Source organism: Anabrus simplex, chromosome 2 (genome assembly GCF_040414725.1).
Source record: "Anabrus simplex isolate iqAnaSimp1 chromosome 2, ASM4041472v1, whole genome shotgun sequence".
Taxonomy (NCBI): Eukaryota; Metazoa; Arthropoda; class Insecta; order Orthoptera; family Tettigoniidae; genus Anabrus; species Anabrus simplex.
The window spans coordinates 1,161,453,261-1,161,473,192 of NC_090266.1; the positions used below are offsets into that span (position 1 = coordinate 1,161,453,261).

General features: G+C 39.1%; 1 protein-coding gene across 1 annotated transcript in view; it reads right to left on the reverse strand.

Annotated features, from left to right (window-relative positions):
• Positions 1-19,932, reverse strand: part of SAK (Sak kinase) — a 319,404-nt gene that overhangs the window by 299,231 nt on the left and 241 nt on the right. The window lies entirely within an intron of this gene.

The following is a 19,932-nucleotide window of genomic DNA, read 5'->3' on the forward strand; positions in this document are numbered from 1 at the left end:
CAACTCGCCCGGTAAAAGGGTATATAATTTATCTCCATGCGATCCTTAGAAGTATTTAATTTTATAACATTACTTGCATATCTGTCAAGCTAGTTCATTTTGGACATGTGTTCTTTATATGTGGATATCTTTGCAACTACGCTGTGTAGTAGTGTTGGCTACTGAGTGCATGATTCGAAGCAGTGTATCGATTCATTCAAGTGTCCAAGTGAATCAAATCACAGGAACAGCGAGCTCACAACATACGATTCAGCTGACTCGCAGCGGACAGTGCTGAGTGGCGCACTCACGGCTCACTAGCGGGACACTGGACATTGATATAGATGTTGATTCCCATAGGGAATCTGAAATACTTGTCCTGAATGAGTAAATTTATAATACCAATATAAATGGTCCGTTATTGGACGTTATAAATTTTCCAGCTAACTCACTCTTGGTTGCCAGCATTTCGCCCTCGTGTGCTAGGGTGGGCTCATCAGTTGGTACCTAGCACACCTACCAATACGCTGGCTAGTGCATACCGTGGAGGCCACTGCGTAGGCTAACTGGAGCCACCGGCAGGGCCAATGCACTAAGAGACTTTGTCTCATTATAAAAAATTGATGCCTGCTTGGCCATCAGATGATATAGATGTCGATTCCCATAGGGAATCTGAAATACTTGTCCTGAATGAGTAAATTTATAATACCAATATAAATGGTCCGTTATTGGACATTATAAATTTTCCAGCTAACTCACTCTTGGTTGCCAGCGTTTCGCCCTCGTGTGCTAGGGTGGGCTCATCCGTTGGTACCTAGCACACCTACCAATACGCTGGCTAGTGCATACCGTGGAGGCCACTGCATAGGCTAACTGGAGCCACCGGCAGTGCCAATGCACTAAGAGACTTTGTCTCATTATAAAAAATTGATGCCTGCTTGGCCATCAGATGATATAGATGTTGATTCCCATAGGGAATCTGAAATACTTGTCCTGAATGAGTAAATTTATAATACCAATATAAATGGTCCGTTATTGGACATTATAAATTTTCCAGCTAACTCACTCTTGGTTGCCAGCGTTTCGCCCTCGTGTGCTAGGGTGGGCTCATCAGTTGGTACCTAGCACACCTACCAATACGCTGGCTAGTGCATACCGTGGAGGCCACTGCGTAGGCTAACTGGAGCCACCGGCAGTGCCAATGCACTAAGAGACTTTGTCTCATTATCAAAAATTGATGCCTGCTTGGCCATCAGATGATATAGATGTTGATTCCCATAGGGAATCTGAAATACTATTTCAGATTTTTGATAATGAGACAAAGTCTCTTAGTGCATTGGCACTACCGGTGGCTTTGTGGGTTACTGTAGTCACGCCCTAGTTCGTGAACCATGGGCAACGGCTGAGTGTCCTAGTAAGTGGTCCTGAGAGTCGGGATAATAGTTTCTGTGGAATGGGAGTGGGCATCTCGGACAAATTCTGAGTCTTGGCCCTCCTTGTGCTCAGGCGGCTAGGACTACACAATTCACCGGTGGTCCATAACCCGTTAGAGGAGAGATCCTCACTTGGACTATGTGCAAGTAGGGCAGCATCCTGCTTCATGAATTTACCGAGCTCAGAACACTTTAAGCAAGCCTCGGACCTATGGGAGTAATGTAGTCCCACTCCCATTTGACAGGCGAGGGACTCCTTGGAAACAACTTGGCGAACGAAATGGAATTCGATGGGGAGCTATCAATATTAATGGGGCTTATGGAAGAAAGAAGGTAGAACTTGCTGAGTCAGCAAAGAGGATGCATCTGGATGTGCTAGGAGTAAATGATATTCGGGTAAGGGGAGAAAAGGAGGAAGAGATAGGAGATTATAAAGTGTACTTGACGGGTGTTAGAAAGGGAAGGGCAGAGTCTGGGGTAGGGCTCTTTATCAGGAATACCATTGCACGCAACATAGTTTCTGTTAGGCACGTAAGTGAGCGAATGATGTGGGTAGATTTGTCAGTGGGAGGAATTAGGACAAGAATTGTATCCGTGTATTCACCATGTGAGGGTGCAGATGAGGATGAAGTTGACAAGTTTTATGAAGCATTGAGTGACATCGTGGTCAGGGTCAACAGCAAGGATAGAATAGTGCTAATGGGCGATTTCAATGCGAGAGTTGGGAATAGAACTGAAGGATACGAAAGGGTGATTGGTAAATGTGGGGAAGATATGGAAGCTAATGGGAATGGGAAGCGTTTGCTGGACTTCTGTGCTAGTATGGGTTTAGCTGTTACGAATACATTCTTCAAGCATAAGGCTATTCACCGCTACACATGGGAGGCTAGGGGTACCAGATCCATAATAGACTATATCTTAACAGACTTTGAATTCAGGAAATCTTTTAGGAATGTACGAGTTTTTCGGGGATTTTTCGATGATACAGACCACTATCTGATCTGTAGTGAACTAAGTATCTCTAGGCCTAGGGTAGAGAAAGTGAAATCTGTCTGCAAACGAATAAGGGTAGAAAATCTCCAGGACGAGGAAATTAGACAGAAGTACATGGATATGATTAGTGAGAAGTTTCGAACAGTAGACAGTAAGCAGGTTCAGGATATAGAAAGTGAATGGGTGGCATACAGGGATGCTGTAGTAGAAACAGCAAGGGAATGCCTAGGAACAACTGTGTGTAAAGATGGGAAAAGGCGAACATCTTGGTGGAATGATGAAGTGAGAGCAGCCTGTAAACGTAAAAAGAAGGCTTATCAGAAATGGCTCCAAACAAGGGCCGAGGCAGACAGGGATTTGTACGTAGATGAAAGAAACAGAGCGAAACAAATAGTTGTTGAATCCAAAAAGAAGTCATGGGAAGATTTTGGTAATAACCTGGAAAGGCTAGGTCAAGCAGCAGGGAAACCTTTCTGGACAGTAATAAAGAATCTTAGGAAGGGAGGGAAAAAGGAAATGAACAGTGTTTTGAGTAATTCAGGTGAACTCATAACAGATCCCAGGGAATCACTGGAGAGGTGGAGGGAATATTTTGAACATCTTCTCAATGTAAAAGGAAATCATCATGGTGGTGTTGCAAACAGTCAAGCTCATGGGGAGGAGGAAAATGATGTTGGTGAAATTATGCTTGAGGAAGTAGAAAGGATAGTAAATAAACTCAATTGTCATAAGGCAGCAGGAATAGATGAAATTAGACCTGAAATGGTGAAGTATAGTGGGAAGGCAGGGATGAAATGGCTTCATAGAGTAGTCAAATTAGCGTGGAGTGTTGGTAAGGTACCTTCAGATTGGACAAAAGCAGTAATTGCACCTATCTATAAGCAAGGGAACAGGAAGGATTGCAACAACTATCGAGGTATCTCATTGATTAGTATACCAGGCAAAGTATTCACAGGCATCTTGGAAGGGAGGGTGCGATCAGTCGTTGAGAGGAAGTTGGATGAAAACCAGTGTGGTTTCAGACCACAGAGAGGCTGTCAGGATCAGATTTTCAGTATGTGCCAGGTAATTGAAAAATGCTACGAGAGGAATAGGCAGTTGTGTTTATGTTTCGTAGATCTAGAGAAAGCATATGACAGGGTACCGAGGGAATAGATGTTCGCTATACTGGGGGACTATGGAATTAAAGGTAGATTATTAAAATCAATCAAAGGCATTTATGTTGACAATTGGGCTTCAGTGAGAATTGATGGTAGAATGAGTTCTTGGTTCAGGGTACTTACAGGAGTTAGACAAGGCTGTAATCTTTCACCTTTGCTGTTTGTAGTTTACATGGATCATATGCTGAAAGGTATAAAATGGCAGGGAGGGATTCAGTTAGGTGGAAATGTAGTAAGCAGCCTGGCCTATGCTGACGACTTGGTCTTAATTGCAGACTGTGCCGAAAACCTGCAGTCTAACATCTTGGAACTTGAAAATAGGTGCAATGAGTATGGTATGAAAATTAGCCTCTCGAAGACTAAATTGATGTCAATAGGTAAGAAATTCAACAGAATTGAATGTCAGATTGGTGATACAAAGCTAGAACAGGTCGATAATTTCAAGTATTTAGGTTGTGTGTTTTCCCAGGATGGTAATATAGCAAGTGAGATTGAATCAAGGTGTAGTAAAGCTAATGCAGTGAGCTAGCAATTGCGATCAGCAGTATTCTGTAAGAAGGAAGTCAGCTCCCAGACAAAACTATCTTTACATCGGTCTGTTTTCAGACCAACTTTGCTTTATGGGAGCGAAAGCTGGGTGGACTCAGGATATCTTATTCATAAGTTAGAAGTAACAGACATGAAAGTAGCAAGAATGATTGCTGGTACAAACAGGTGGGAACAATGGCAGGAGGGAACTCGGAATGAGGAGATAAAGGCTAATTTAGGAATGAACTCGATGGATGAAGCTGTACGCATAAACCGGCTTCGCTGGTGGGGTCATGTGAGGCGAATGGAGGAGGATAGGTTACCTAGGAGAATAATGGACTCTGTTATGGAGGGTAAGAGAAGTAGAGGGAGACCAAGACGACGATGGTTAGACTCTGTTTCTAACGATTTAAAGATAAGAGGTATAGAAGTAAATGAGGCCACAACACTAGTTGCAAATCGAGGATTGTGGCGACGTTTAGTAAATTCTCAGAGGCTTGCAGACTGAACGCTGAAAGGCATAACAGTCTATAATGATAATGTATGTATGTATGTATGTATGTATAAATTTTCCAGCTAGCTCACTCTTGGTTGTCAGCGTTTCGCCCTCGTGTGCTAGGGTGGGCTCATCAGTTGGTACCTAGCACACCTACCAATACGCTGGCTAGTGCATACCGTGGAGGCCACTGCGTAGGCTAACTGGAGCCACCGGCAGTGCCAATGCACTAAGAGACTTTGTCTCATTATCAAAAATTGATGCCTGCTTGGCCATCTATATATATAAAATAGCTTGTCCTGACTGACTGACTGACTGACTGATTCATCATCGCCGAGCCAAAACTACTGGACATAATGAAATGACATTTTGGGAATACATTCATATTAAGATGTAGGTGCTCGCTAAGAGAGGATTTTGGGATATTCCGTCGCTAAGGGGGTGAAATGGGGGGGTTAAATTTTAAAATGAGTGAGTCTATATCTCAAAACTTTAAAAGTTTACAAATGTAAAAATTGGTATTTAGAATCTTCTTGAAAAATAAGGAAACACGTATTTTTTTGTTTTCAGAAAATCCCAATAGGAGGGGTGAAAAGGGTTGAAAATGGAGGGAATTGGGTTGAATGCCTTTAATCAGGATACCGGTACTTATATATCAGAAACTGAAGATATTACAGACCTCAAAATTGGTACTTTTGATCTCTTTTAAAAATAAAGAAACACGTATTTTTTTGTTTTTGGAAAATCCAATTAATGGGAGGGTGAAAAGGGGGTGAATTTTTAAAATGAGTGAATCTATATCTCGAAACTTTTAAAGTTTGCTGATATAAAAATTGGTATTTAGAATCTTCATTAAAAATAAAGAAACACGTCTTTTTTGTTTTCGGAAAATCGCAATAGGAGGAGTGAAAAGGGGTGAAAATGGGTTGAATGCCTTTAATGAGGCTACTTATATTTCAGAACCTGAAGATATTACAGACCTGAAAATTGGTCTTTGGGATCTCCTTTAAAAATAAAGAAACACGTACTTTTTTGTTTGTGGAAAATCCAATTAATGGGGGGGGGGGGGGGGGGTGAAAAGGGGATGATTTTTTAAAATGAGTGTATCTATATCTCAAAACTTTTAAAGTTTATAGATGTAAAAATTGGTATTTAGAATCTTCATTAAAAATAAAGAAACGCGTATTCTTTAGTTTTCGGAAAATCCCAATAGGAAGGGTGTAAAAGGGTGAAAATGGGTTGAATGCCTTTAATGAGGCTACTTATATTTCAGAACCTGAAGATACTACAGACCTGAAAATTGGTATTTTGGATCTACTTTAAAAGTAAAGAAACACGTATTTTTTCGTTTTTTGAAAATCCAAATATTGGGGGGTGAAAAGGTGGGGTGAATTTTTAAAAATGAGTGTGTCTACATCTTAAAACTTTAAAATTTACATATGTAAAAACTGGTAGTTAGAATCTCCTCTAAAAATAAAGGAACACGTATTTTTTGTTTCCTGTAAATCCTAATAGGACGGGTGTAAAAGGGGTGAAAAATGGGTTGAATGCCTTTAATGGGGATACATATATCTCAGAAACGAAAGATATTACAGAACTGAAAATTGTATATGGAATCTCCTTTAAAAATAAAGAAACAGGAAATTCTTAGTTTTTGGGAAATCCAATTAATGGCGGTTAAACAGGAGTGACAAAATGGTTTGAATTTTTTGAAAGACTATATCTACAGAATATCCTGGAAACGTAAAATGTTACAGACGTAAAAAGTGGGTGTTTGGAATCTCCTGTAAATGTAAAGAAACAGAGGTGATTTGTTTTTGGAAACTCCACTTAAGGGGAACTCAAAAGGGGTGAAATTTTAAAATGAGAATTTTTACAGTATATCTAAAAAAAAACTTAACATGTTACAGAAGTGAAGGTATTTTTTATCTCTATTAAACATAAAGAAACGTGTGTTTTTAGTTTTCGGAAATACCACTTGGGTGGAGGGGCCTGGTAAAAGTGACTGCAAATGGTGTTGAATTCTTTTAATTAGGCTACTGATATCACAAAAATGAAGACGTTACAGACGTGAAATTTGATATTTGCAATCTGCTTTAAAAGTAAAGAAACACGTATTCTCGGAAAATCCAGTGAAGGGGGGGGGGGGGGGGGCGGAAGAATTGAAAAATTAATTGGCTTAATTGTATGAGAATACATACATCTAATAAGAACTAAAGTTGTTACAGACGTGAACATTCGTATTTGGATCTCCTTTAAAAACAAAGAAAAGCGCGTTTTGGTGGGGAAACCATCTTGGAGGGCGGGAGTGTAAAGGAGTTGAATTCCTTTCATGAGGACACATAAATCAAAAACTGAAGAAGTTAGAGTCGTGATCACTGGTATTTAAGAAGATCCTTTACTATTAAAGAAACAAGTATTTTTTGCGGGAAAATTAACTTGGGCGGGGGGGGGGGGGAGGGAGGGAGTATTGTGATATGAAGTGCAGAAAGTAAATTATTTTTATTGGGATACTTATATCTCAAAACTGAAGGTAATAGACGTGAACATTGGTGTTTGGAATCTCCCTTAGACATAAAGAAACAAGCATTCTTTTAATTTTGGGGGTGGGGGTGGCGGTAAATAAACTTAACGGCGGTGGGGTGTAGAAGTAGGTGAGACCAATTGATTTAAGATGTTATTAATGTACTTATAAGGATCCTCCGTTGCTCAGGCGGCAGCGCGCCGACCTCTCACAGCTGGGGTGGTTCAAATCCCGGTCACTCCATGTGACATTCGTGCTGGACAAAACGGTGGCAGGACAGGTTTTTCTCCGGATACTCCGGTTTTCCCTGTCATCAGCCATTCCAGCAACAAATAATAATAATAATAATAATAATAATAATAATAATAATATTCCGGACCGTCGTCAAATGTGCGGACCGCGCTGGAAACGGCTCCTGGACGGGAAATGACTAAGAATGCAGTCCGGCCGCGGGTTCAGTGCCGCCAAGGCACCCAATAAGACACCACGCCGGATCTCCTGAAGGATTTTATCGATATTAAAAATGATTATAGGAAAAGATGGCAAAGATTTACGGACCCATCTGACCGGGAGGAATACCTGAGCCTAGCCCGGGAAGTACGAAATCGATTGCTGGAAAGGAAGATTGAAAAATTGGAGGAAACGTGCCGTAAAAAACCAGTTAGATCGGGAATTTTGGTGGATTCTCGCAGAAAACGAGTCAGATCGCGAATTTCGTAGGATTATATATCTAAAACAATAAGCATTCAATTATAAATTTCAGTATAATACCGTAGCGAAGCACGGGTATCTTGCTAGTCAGATGATATAGATGTTGATTCCCATAGGGAATCTGAAATACTTGTCCTGAATGAGTAAATTTATAATACCAATATAAATGGTCCGTTATTGGACATTATAAATTTTCCAGCTAACTCACTCTTGGTTGCCAGCGTTTCGCCCTCGTGTGCTAGGGTGGGCTCATCAGTTGGTACCTAGCACACCTACCAATACGCTGGCTAGTGCATACCGTGGAGGCCACTGCGTAGGCTAACTGGAGCCACCGGCAGGGCCAATGCACTAAGAGACTTTGTCTCATTATAAAAAATTGATGCCTGCTTGGCCATCAGATGATATAGATGTTGATTCCCATAGGGAATCTGAAATACTATTTCAGATTTTTGATAATTAGCTGGAAAATTTATAATGTCCAATAACGGACCATTTATATTGGTATTATAAATTTACTCATTCAGGACAAGTATTTCAGATTCCCTATGGGAATCAACATCTATATCAACTGATGGCCAAGCAGGCATCAATTTTTGATAATGAGACAAAGTCTCTTAGTGCATTGGCACTGCCGGTGGCTCCAGTTAGCCTACGCAGTGGCCTCCACGGTATGCACTAGCCAGCGTATTGGTAGGTGTGCTACGTACCAACTGATGAGCCCACCCTAGCACACGAGGGCGAAACGCTGGCAACCAAGAGTGAGTTAGCTGGAAAATTTATAATGTCCAATAACGGACCATTTATATTGGTATTATAAATTTACTCATTCAGGACAAGTATTTCAGATTCCCTATGGGAATCAACATCTATATCATCTGATGGCCAAGCAGGCATCAATTTTTGATAATGAGACAAAGTCTCTTAGTGCATTGGCACTGCCGGTGGCTCCAGTTAGCCTACGCAGTGGCCTCCACGGTATGCACTAGCCAGCGTATTGGTAGGTGTGCTACGTACCAACTGATGAGCCCACCCTAGCACACGAGGGCAAACGCTGGCAACCAAGAGTGAGTTAGCTGGAAAATTTATAATGTCCAATAAAGGACCATTTATATTGGTATTACACTGGACATTGGCGGGGAGCTGAGCTTCCGCTGCAGCGAGACATAGTAAATCATGGCACACTGAAAGAATCGTGCACAATCACGGCCCAGTGAGACACAAGACACACATGGCTCCTTATCGGCACACTGGACACTGAGACTTACAATAATTGAAAATCTTCCACCTTTTTGATACTTTTTATTTGCTTTTTAGCAAATTATTAATTATAAACTGTACATATTTCGTTCTCACTTGAGAACATCTTCAGCTGTTGTTAACCTTAGGTGAATTGCTAAGTTTCTTAATACATTATTTTCAGGTACATTGTTCCTCTTAAAGACTATTTGAATATAAATTAAATTAAAATGATTTTAAAACAATGTGAGGGTTAATGGGTTGATGAAATGAGACAGGATGAATACATAGTTAGCCTGATTAAAAAACTGTATCTATTCACATTGTTTTAACATCATTTTAATTTAATTTATATTCAAATAGTCTTTAAGAGGAACAATGTACCTGAAAATAATGTATTCAGTAACTTGGTGATTCACCTAAGGTTAACAACAGCTAAAGATGTTCTCAAGTGAGAATGAAACATGTACTGTTTATAATTAATAATTTACTAAAAAGCAAATAAAAAGTATCAAAAAGGTGGAAGATTTTCAATTATTGTAAGTCTCTGTGATTAAAATTTGATATGGAAAACGAAGCTGATTACTTGCAAACACTGGACACTGGCGGGGAGCCAAGCTTGTGCTGCAGTAAGACATACAGTGAGCCATTGCACACCGAAAAGATCGTACAACGTACGCAGTCACGGATCAGTGAGACACAACACACACACACAGTTCATTATCAGTACACTGGACATTGGCGGGGAGCCAAACTTCCTCTGAAGCAATACATACAGAGCCATGGTATACTGAAAGAATTGTATGCTATAATGGACTCTCGAGCTCAGCCCATTTGAAAATAATACCCACTTGCATTCACTGTCCTCTTCTTACAGCGAGTTTTAAATAATAGATGGATTTATTTGTAGTGTTAAAAAGGTAGTCAAAACATAATTCCAAAGTACCTAGCTTGTAAGTAGATAGGTTATTCTATTTGCCGTATTAGTTTAAACAATCAGTATTTTTATAGCTAGCTGACTGAGTGACTCAGACGTTGAGGCACTGGCCTTCTGAACCCAACTTGGCAGGTTCGATCCTGGCTCAGTGGATGGCATTTGAAGGTGCTCAGCCTCGTGTCGGTAGATTTACTGACACGTAAAAGAGCTCCTGCGGGAGTAAATTCTGGCACCTCAGCGTCTCCCTTGTTAGTGGGATGTAAAGCCAATAACATTATTATCAAGCCTACCCTATGACTATGAGTCATGCTCATGACCACTCGAAATTGTATGTTTTATATTCGGAAGAACCGCTTGGTATTCTCTCAGTTAGTATGTCGCATCATTGCACAATACTTACACGAGATCACTGGTGTACGTGGACAGTAAGTGAGCAGACTGATGCAATAGCTTAAATAAAAAGATGTTTAATCAGAAAACCAGTGGGCTACTGTACTTCTCGTGTAGCCTATACAAAATATGACAATTTAAAAAATCCTCTTTTGATAGAAAAAGACATTTTCAAAGATGACCGATCTAGTTGGTTGTGCATTTAGTGTCGCGTAGCTATGAGCTTGCACCCAGGGGATGGCGGGTTCGAATCCCACCGTCGGCAGTTGTTAAGACGGTTTTCAGTGGTTTCACATTTTCACACCAGGCAAATGCTGGGGCTGTACCTTAATTAAGGCCACGGCCGCTTCCTTCCCATTCCTAGGCCTTTCCTGTCCCATCGTCACCATAAGACCTATCTGTGTCGGTGTGACGTAAAGCAAATAGCAAAATGTTCAGGTCGGCTCGATTAGAGTCTCTATTCTTGCTGTTCACCTTGCCTTCGCCAGGTAGATTATGGCTGGTGTGGTGCTTTACCATGATGTGGGCGTTTTCCATACCTTCTATATCGCATAGGTGAAGCTGACTGAGTATCTCTCTCTTCCCTTCTCTCAACCCGCTCTGGACTTCGATATGGTTGCTCAGGAGTGCTGATCTGAGCTGAATGTGCAGTTAGGCCCTTACTCTTGCTAGGCTTTAGAGTACCTTGTGCATTAGCAGTATCAAGACGTCTCAGTACCCCATCTAATTGGTCTAAGTCTTGAATATTAGCAGCTACTAAAATCTCTTGGGCATGAGAAGGATACTGCAAAGTAATAACCTGAATAAGTTCCCTCTCAGGTAAAGGAGGATCCAAATATTGCACCTTCTTCAATTGTGAACGTAGAAAATCTGAATATCGCGAGGTATTAATCGAGACGTTGTACCTTCTCAAATGCAGTTGAAGTTTGATTAGGTGCTGTGTTTCTGTGCTCCAAAAACGATTAAGCAACGCATCCTTGAACTCTGAGAGGGTTTTAATGTTACATTTGACGACAGCTTACCATGAAAGAGCCTTGCCTTTTGATAACTTGGCGACAGTTCTTAACTTCCTATTCTCAGTAACCCTCCACATTAAGCAAGAATTCCTTGGCAATATATTCTTCCTTGCTGGAGAATTTAGGAGGTTTTTCGTCTTGGACTTTGATTAATGTCGTCTGATGTGAAGTCTCTCCTACTCCCTCTATCATACCATACACCGGTCTAGATATTTCTCAAGACTCTAAGTTGACAACTTTGTCTGCCAGGGATATGTACGAGGAACGCACGGTACATGTTGTATTTATTAAGAGCAATGTCGTATAATTATCATGCATTTGAAGAACTCCAAGCTCGATGTATTTTCATCTACCAGGACGATCTAGCATGTGAGCGAACAGCTGTGCGTGACGAAATGCAGGAGCAAGGCAGACTAGCCCGCCCAACACGTCAACCTACCTCGTTGCAGGATACTATCCTCATTTTTCCATATTGAAAGTCAGTTAAAGTAGAACAATAAAATAGGTGGAAATCAAAGTTTTATTGTTCTACTTTAACCTACCTCGTGGCGAGCACTAGATACATATGGAACCATGAGTCATGCAATCGAGAAATTTTTATTCAGAAATTTATAAAACTTTTTTAATAATGGTTGTATCGTCTTGGGAGATACGCCACTCTGTAGCCAATCACAAGAACGTCTCTATTGTTGAAACTCAAGAAAATCAACCGAGGGATTTTTGAGTAAATCCACTTTAAAATAATCATGTTATCCTATGCCATGTAGGCCTTGACCATACAAAAGACAGGGCTACCCAGCAATAGACAGGCATTCTTCGGCAAGGGCTCTGCATGGTCAGACCCTATGTTACTCTGTCCGTCGGAAAGTAGAGTCGAGTGACAACGTGGTGATTATCAAACGCAATTTGTCAATTCTCACGCAGAGAATTGAACTCAGTGTAACTCACGAACTGCTGAACTTAATATTTCTTTGGTCAAAAACCAATTTAATTTATTCCGTTGCTATGCAAGTGTTAGAACATTATTTAATATTTCAATAACTGTAATAATTGAAAGTGTTTGAAATATTTCATCAGTATAACACAAGTGTGTGCATATTTCTTGCTATTCAACATTTAGGTGTTCCTTAACTAGTGATAAACTTTGAGTATGGCAGGCAGTGCCAACCGTTCTGTTAAATGTGAGTGACTTAAACTGATAATCCATTATAGTGTTAATCTTGACTGGATTCAAACTGACTTCTGAACATAATTGTATATAATTGCTTCTAAATATTCTTCAGTGACTTTATTATTTTACGAGACTCACTGCGCTAAGAGTGACTGACAAGTTTTTATTTATTTCATCACTATTAGCAGTGTCTTACGGATAAACTTTTAAATAGTTATTTTTCTGTCAAGTATGACAGTATTATTTATTGTTGTGGCAAGGAACCACAGACAGTGTATAGCAAATGATCTGTGTTTGGTTTTCAGTGGTAAACAACCATGAACAGTGTTCCATCATTTCGTTTCTTAAATCAATGCTATCCGCATTTTCAACTTTAACATAATGAAGTGATATTCATTAATTTCTATCTTCAAGTGTCAAGTGAAGTTTTATTGACATATTTCAAACTACATGTTGTCCGCCTGCATAAATTAAAGGCACTATTTTGCAAATTTTGGTGACAAGTGATTGCGAACTTGTAGGGGGTCTACACGACTATGAACACTCGTATAAAGCTAAACCACAAGGGATTACCCAGCATCAAGATCGTCGTAGACCTCCAAGAAATTTGGGACCTTCATGTACAAGGCACAAGTTTGATTCCATGGTGGCGAGCGAACTTGGGAGCACGAGTCCACTTCCATGGTGGTGAGAGCACCCTGGAGTAAGAGTTTCCTGGAGAACCATTTAGGAGATAGCAGTTCACTGTACCAAGGTGACATGAATTTCAACTTGCCAATATTTTGAAGAAACAGACTATTCAAAGTACATCTTCACTTATTGTAGATATAACCTATCCTCCTGTACCAAGTCCAAGTTATTTTGCCTATGAAACGCCTTCAGAACTTTAATTCATGCTCTTTTTAAATAACAAGTTAGTACGGGCTATCTTTTACTGGTAAAATATATTGCATTTAAAAGGTGGACCCCCTTGACAATTTATTTTGTCTATGCTATTCTCAAGACTGAGCTGCAGCATGTAAGGTCCAACGACATACTACATTCAAATTACATTCAAATGGAGGTTTCGTTCATAACCAAGGCATATCGACCATTCACACTTAACGGCCATGGAGGGTACACTTCATACCGTATGGTCCAAGCAAAAATGAAAAAGGGATACTTTTTTTTTCTAGTTGCTTTGCGTCGCACCAACTCAGATAGGTCTTATGGCGACGATGGGACAGGATAGGGCTAGGAGTGGGAAGGAATCAGCCGTGGCCTTAATTAAGGTACAGCCCCAGCATTTGCCTGGTGTGAAAATGGGAAACCACGGAAAACCATTTTCAGGGCTGCCGATAGTGGGGTTCGAACCTACTATCTCCCAAATACTGGATACTGGCCGCAATTAAGCGACTGCAGCTATCGAGCTCGGTAAGGGATACTTTTGCGCATACGCCTATGTTATTCTAAGGACCTCAATCAATCACTACTGATCTGCATTTAGGGCAGTCACCCAAGTGGCAGATTCCCTATCTGTTGTTTTTCCTATCCTTTTCTTAAATGACTGCAAAGAAGTAGGAAATTTATTCGAGCGAAAAGCAGGTGTGGACTTCTGATGGCACAATTATCGTACTACAAGGGGGTGTTAAACACCGTGTGAGAAATACTGTCGAACTTAAAAAGATCTCTCCTCGCTGAAATTAAATTAGTATGTTCTATTCTTCTCTACTTTGCTTCAGGTAATCTAAAACTGTATGTAATTTTATTAGGACCTATAACTGAATATTAATTTTCTGGAATTTTGCAACCAGCCAAATTCAAGTATGTCTTCTAAACTTAAGTGTTCTGAAATTCACAAAATCATTGAAGATCTATCAGAAACCTATCCCTCTGATTTGAAAATAATTCACTTAAATGCTCAGTCATTAGTTGATAAGGTACATTTCGATGAGTTTTTTGACTGCTTTGTTGATTCAAATATTAACGTTATTGCTGTAAGTGAGACATTTTTCAAGGGGTCCATTCCGGACTCAGAGATTAACATTCCTGGCTTTAATCTATATAGAAACGATAGATTGGGCAAGAGAGGAGGAGGGGTGGCTGTGTACGTGAGGAGCAATATAAAATGTAAAATAGTTCACACCTCCCCTGCAGAATATTGTCGTAAGCCAGAGTATATTTTCCTAGAACTTGAATTACCTATAGGTAAAGTATTATTTTCATGCATCTACCGTCCTCCCAAAATTGGTTTCATGGATTCGTTTGTAGAGGCGATGTATAATTACGTTTTTCATTATAAATATGTTATACTTGCAGGTGATATGAATGGGCATTTTGGATCAGGGTCCTCGGAAACTGTAGTAATCGATGATGCACTTGACTCATGCAATTTAACTAGAATACCATTTGATGACACATACCATACTGCATATTGTCATTCTAATCTCGATACCATAGCTTCAAATTGTAATGATACCCTTCTTAAATTTGGGCAGACCCCAGCGAGTGGATTTTCTGGACATGATATGCTATATGCTGTCTTCTCTATATCGGCACCCAAATATGAAAGAAAATGGATCACATTTAGGGATTTCCGCAGTTTTAATCCTGAAGATTTTCGAAAAGACGTAATTTCCGCTCCCTGGTATGAAGTATTTTCTCAGCGTAATATCGATGATAAAGTCATCAAATTTTATAGTTTAATTTCCGCGTTGTACGACAAGCATGCCCCATTAAAACTAATTCGAGCCAAACACCCACCTAACCCGTGGATAACGTCTACAATAAAGAAATTAATCTCTGCGCGGGACAAGGCAAAAAGAAAGCACATCAAAACCAGGAAACCTGAAGACTTTGAAACCTTTCGCATCTTGCGTAATAAAACCAAACTCGCGATCCGTGATGCTAAAGTCAAACACATGCATTCTTTGTTCAGTAAGAGAACAACTCCGTCTGCTCTCTGGGGAACTATAAAATCACTAGGTATTGCTAAGAAAAATTCGCAACATACTTCCTCATTCATATCTGCAGAATTGCAAAATGATTATTTCTTAAAGATCTCACCAGTGAACAATTCTCACAGAATATCCGAAATTATTCATAGTTACATGAACACAAAAGAACCTCAACATGATCTCTTTCACTTTTCGTACATTTACCCAGAGGATATAGTCAAGGTATTTAAGAGCATGAATACCAAGGCTGTTGGACCAGATGGTATCTCACATCCCCTCCTAATGAACTGTTTGGATATAATCACTCCGGTTATAGCTCACCTGTATAATTTCTGTTTACAATCAGGAGTATTTCCAGCTGTATGGAAAATGGCCAATATAAGACCTGTTCCTAAAGTTCCTTCTCCTCAAAAATTTGATGATTTCAGGCCAATCAGTATTTTGTCAATATTAGGTAAAGGATTAGAAAGGATTGTTTACCAACAACTCACTTCGTATTTAAATACTCATTCTATACTTAACACATTTCAGTCTGGTTTTCGAACAGGCCATAGCACTACGACGGCACTTCTCAAAGTCACCGATGATATCAAGTTTGCAATGGACAGAAAGGAACTAACGCTTCTGGTATTATTCGATTTAAGTAAGGCATTTGATAGAGTTCATCATGACCTCCTTCTGACTAAATTACGCACAATGGGCATATCTCTATCAGCTCTCTCTTGGTTTGAATCGTTCTTGAAAGGGAGATCTCAGCGTGTAGTATTTGACAAACAAAATTTTTCTAAGTGGTCTAGTGTGCATTCTGGCGTCCCTCAGGGTTCCGTGTTGGGTCCCGTTTTGTTTTCGCTGTATATAAACGATCTGCCTGGAGTTTTACGCTACACGAGACATCATATGTATGCTGATGATTTACAGATCTATTACCATTTTCCTGTGAATCGTGTTGTCGAAAGTATTAGTAAAATAAATCTAGATATAGACAGACTACATCAATATACACTAAGTCATAATTTACTATTAAATGAAAACAAAACTTTAGCTATTTTTCTAGGATATCGAAGAAACTTATCAAATCTTTTCAACAGGGACATTCCTCCAGTAATTGTAAACGGTTCTGTAGTCAAGTATCAGGAATGTGTTAAGAATTTAGGTATTCTAATGGATAACACTCTGTCCTGGACCTTTCATGCCAAGCACTTGGTCAAGAAAGTGTCTGGCATATTGCATCAGTTTCGACGAAACTTGCCGTATCTTCCTTTCTCGGTGAGAAAGATGCTGATCCAAACTATGGTATTTCCTATTTTAGATTACGGCGCTGTAATTTACAGCGATATCTCTGAGAAATATAATAGCAAACTCCAACGTATTCAGAATGCCTGTGTTCGATTCGTCTTCAATATTCGTAAAGACTGTCACGTAACATCTTACTACAAAGCCGCAGAGTGGTTGAAACTCAGGGATAGACGATCATACTCAGCTGCTTGTTTACTTCTGAGAATTTTAAAATCTAATGCTCCCTCATATTTGACCAAGTCCTTTGTTCAGATGAGTCAAGTGCACGACCGGGACAATAGGTTTACAGCTAACACCCTTCAGGTTCCACAGCATCGTACGGTAAAGTTCAGTAAGTCGTTCATTGTCACTGCCTCTCAATTATACAACGATCTTAAACTATATGAAATTCAGCAAAGTAGTGTTGGAACTCAGAAAAAATATCTTAAATACCGCTACCTTTCCACTTATTAAGCCATGTAAATGAATTTTCACCAAATTAATTAAATAGTACGAAATATCATAATCCCCTAGATACATTTTAGATGCTCAGTTTTACTCTTAATTCATCCTCGGCTTTAAAAATCTTAGGTTTCTGTTTCGTCTTCTGTTCCTTGTTAGTATAGTGTATGTTTATGAAATGTTAAAGTATTATTGTAACCTCCTAGATGTTTAGTTTTTAATCTTATTCTTATATCCTCAGTAGGAAAATGTATCTTACGCTTTTTATGTATTCTTTCATTAGATTTTGTATGTTAGGTGATACATTTAAGTTAAAGTGGCAGTTAGTTACAGCCAAAGGGACCTCTGGTCCTACTTGTAATTAACTTTAAATAAATATATTTCTATTTCTATTTCTATTTGTAAGTTATTCCAATCCCTAACTTCCCTTCCTATAAACGAATATTTGCCCCAATTTGTCCTCTTGAATTCCAGTCTTATCTTCATATTGTAATCTTTCCTACTTTTAAAGACACCACTCAAACTTATTCATCTACTGATGTCATTCCACGTCATCTCTCCACTGACAGCTCAGAACATACCACTTATGTAATTAATCTCATATTAAAACCGTATTGAAGATAATAGGCCTATATTAAAATTATAAAATTATTTTATTTATAACCATCTATTCAATACATTACAATACACTCGTTGAATTATAATATAATCATGAAGTGCCTAATATTGGCACATGTTTCGTTCGACATAGCGAACATCATCAGCCATTAATGCAACAAAAACCAGGTCAGGGCACTGAGCTTAAAATATACAGAATATTATCATCATATTAAAATTTAACCATGTCATAATAAAAAGTGATAATCAACCATCAATACAATAAAAACATTAGACTTGAGGTTGTAACAATATATGCAAGTTAAAAGCAAAATTCGTCGTGGAGTACATTAACGGTGGCAATCTGTGGAATTAAAAACAATTATGAGGCCGCTGAAACATGACAATGGACATTGTGACATAAATATGCGGCAATCTTGTGAAGCGTGGATTAATATTGTGAGGATGATGTTCCTTTGAATTCATAAATAAGGGTTAAAATAGAGTTCATTGACTTGTCACGAGTTCAAGACGAACTAGTCAAAGGCACATAACATTGAACAAACTAAAATTTGACGTATAACCTGAAATCCAGCAGAAGCAAAATTCATAAGAGAGGTGCAATCTTGCTGTCAGAAAAATAACAGTTAAGCTAGTCAATAAACACACGCTAGCAGATAAAACTAGAAGTTTGTATAATAGACTCATTAAAGAGTAACGATGAAACTTGAATGTGGGGAGAGTTTTAGCGATCCTTATAAGACAAAGAGCATATTCTGGCGCAAAATAGAGTCTGAATCCCCTGGGACTGGTACGAGATGTCCGCTAGCGTTGGCTGCGTGAAGCAGACTGGCGGGTAGCTCTATTGCTATTTTATTACGACATGGTTAATTTTTAACATGATAATAACATTCTGTATATTTTAAGCTCAGGGCCCTAACCTAGTTTTTGTTGCATTAATGGCTGATGATGTTCGCTATGTTGAACGAAACAGGTCCCAATATTAGACACTTCATGATTATATTATAATTCAATGAGTGTATGTAATGTATTGAATAGGTGGTTATAAATAAAAGAATTTTATAATTTTAACATAGCCTACCACTTAGTCGAGCAGCTCGTCTCCTTTCTCCCAACTCTTCCCAGCCCAAACATTACAACATTTTTGTAACGCTACTCTTTTGTCGGAAATCACCCAGAACAAATCGAGCTGCTACTCTTTGGATTTTTTCCAGTTCTTGAATCAAGTAATCCTGGTGAGGATCCCATACATTGGAACCATACTCTAGCTGGGGTCTTACCAGAGACTTATATGTCCTCTGCTTTACATTCTTGCTACAACCCTAAATACACTCATAACCATGTGCAGAGATCTGTAACCTTTATTTACAATCCCATTTATATAGTTACCCCAATGAAGATCGTTCCTTATATTAATACCTAGGTACTTACAATGATTCCCATAAGGATCTTTCACCCCATCAACGCAGTATTTAAAACTCAGAGGACTTTTCCTATTTGTGAAACTCACAACCTGACTTTTAACCCCGTTTAGCATCATACCATTGCCTACTGTCCAACTCACAACATTATCGAGGTTGCTCACAATCTTGTAACTTATTTATTACTCTGTACAGAATAACATCATCTGCAAAAAGCCTTATCACTCATTCTGCTCCTTTACACATACCATATATATATAAGAAAACAAAGTTCCAATAATACTGCCTTGAGGAATTACCCTCTTAATTATTACAGGGTCAGATAAAGCTTTGCCTACTCTAATTCTCTGAGATCTATTTTCTAGAAATATAGCAACCCATTAATCACTTTTTTGTCTAGTCCAATTGCATTGATTTTTGCCAGTAGTCTCCCATGATCCATCCTTTCAAATGCTTTAGTCAGGTCAATCGCGATACAGTCCATTTGACCTCCTGAATCCAAAATATCTGCTAGCCTATATCTTGCTGGAACCCTACAAGTTGAGCTTCAGTGGAATAACATCCAACATAATTACTTTACATGATAATTCCGTTCTGTAATGCCCAAATTCGAGTAGCTTTAAAATAGTCTCCTATTTTAACATTA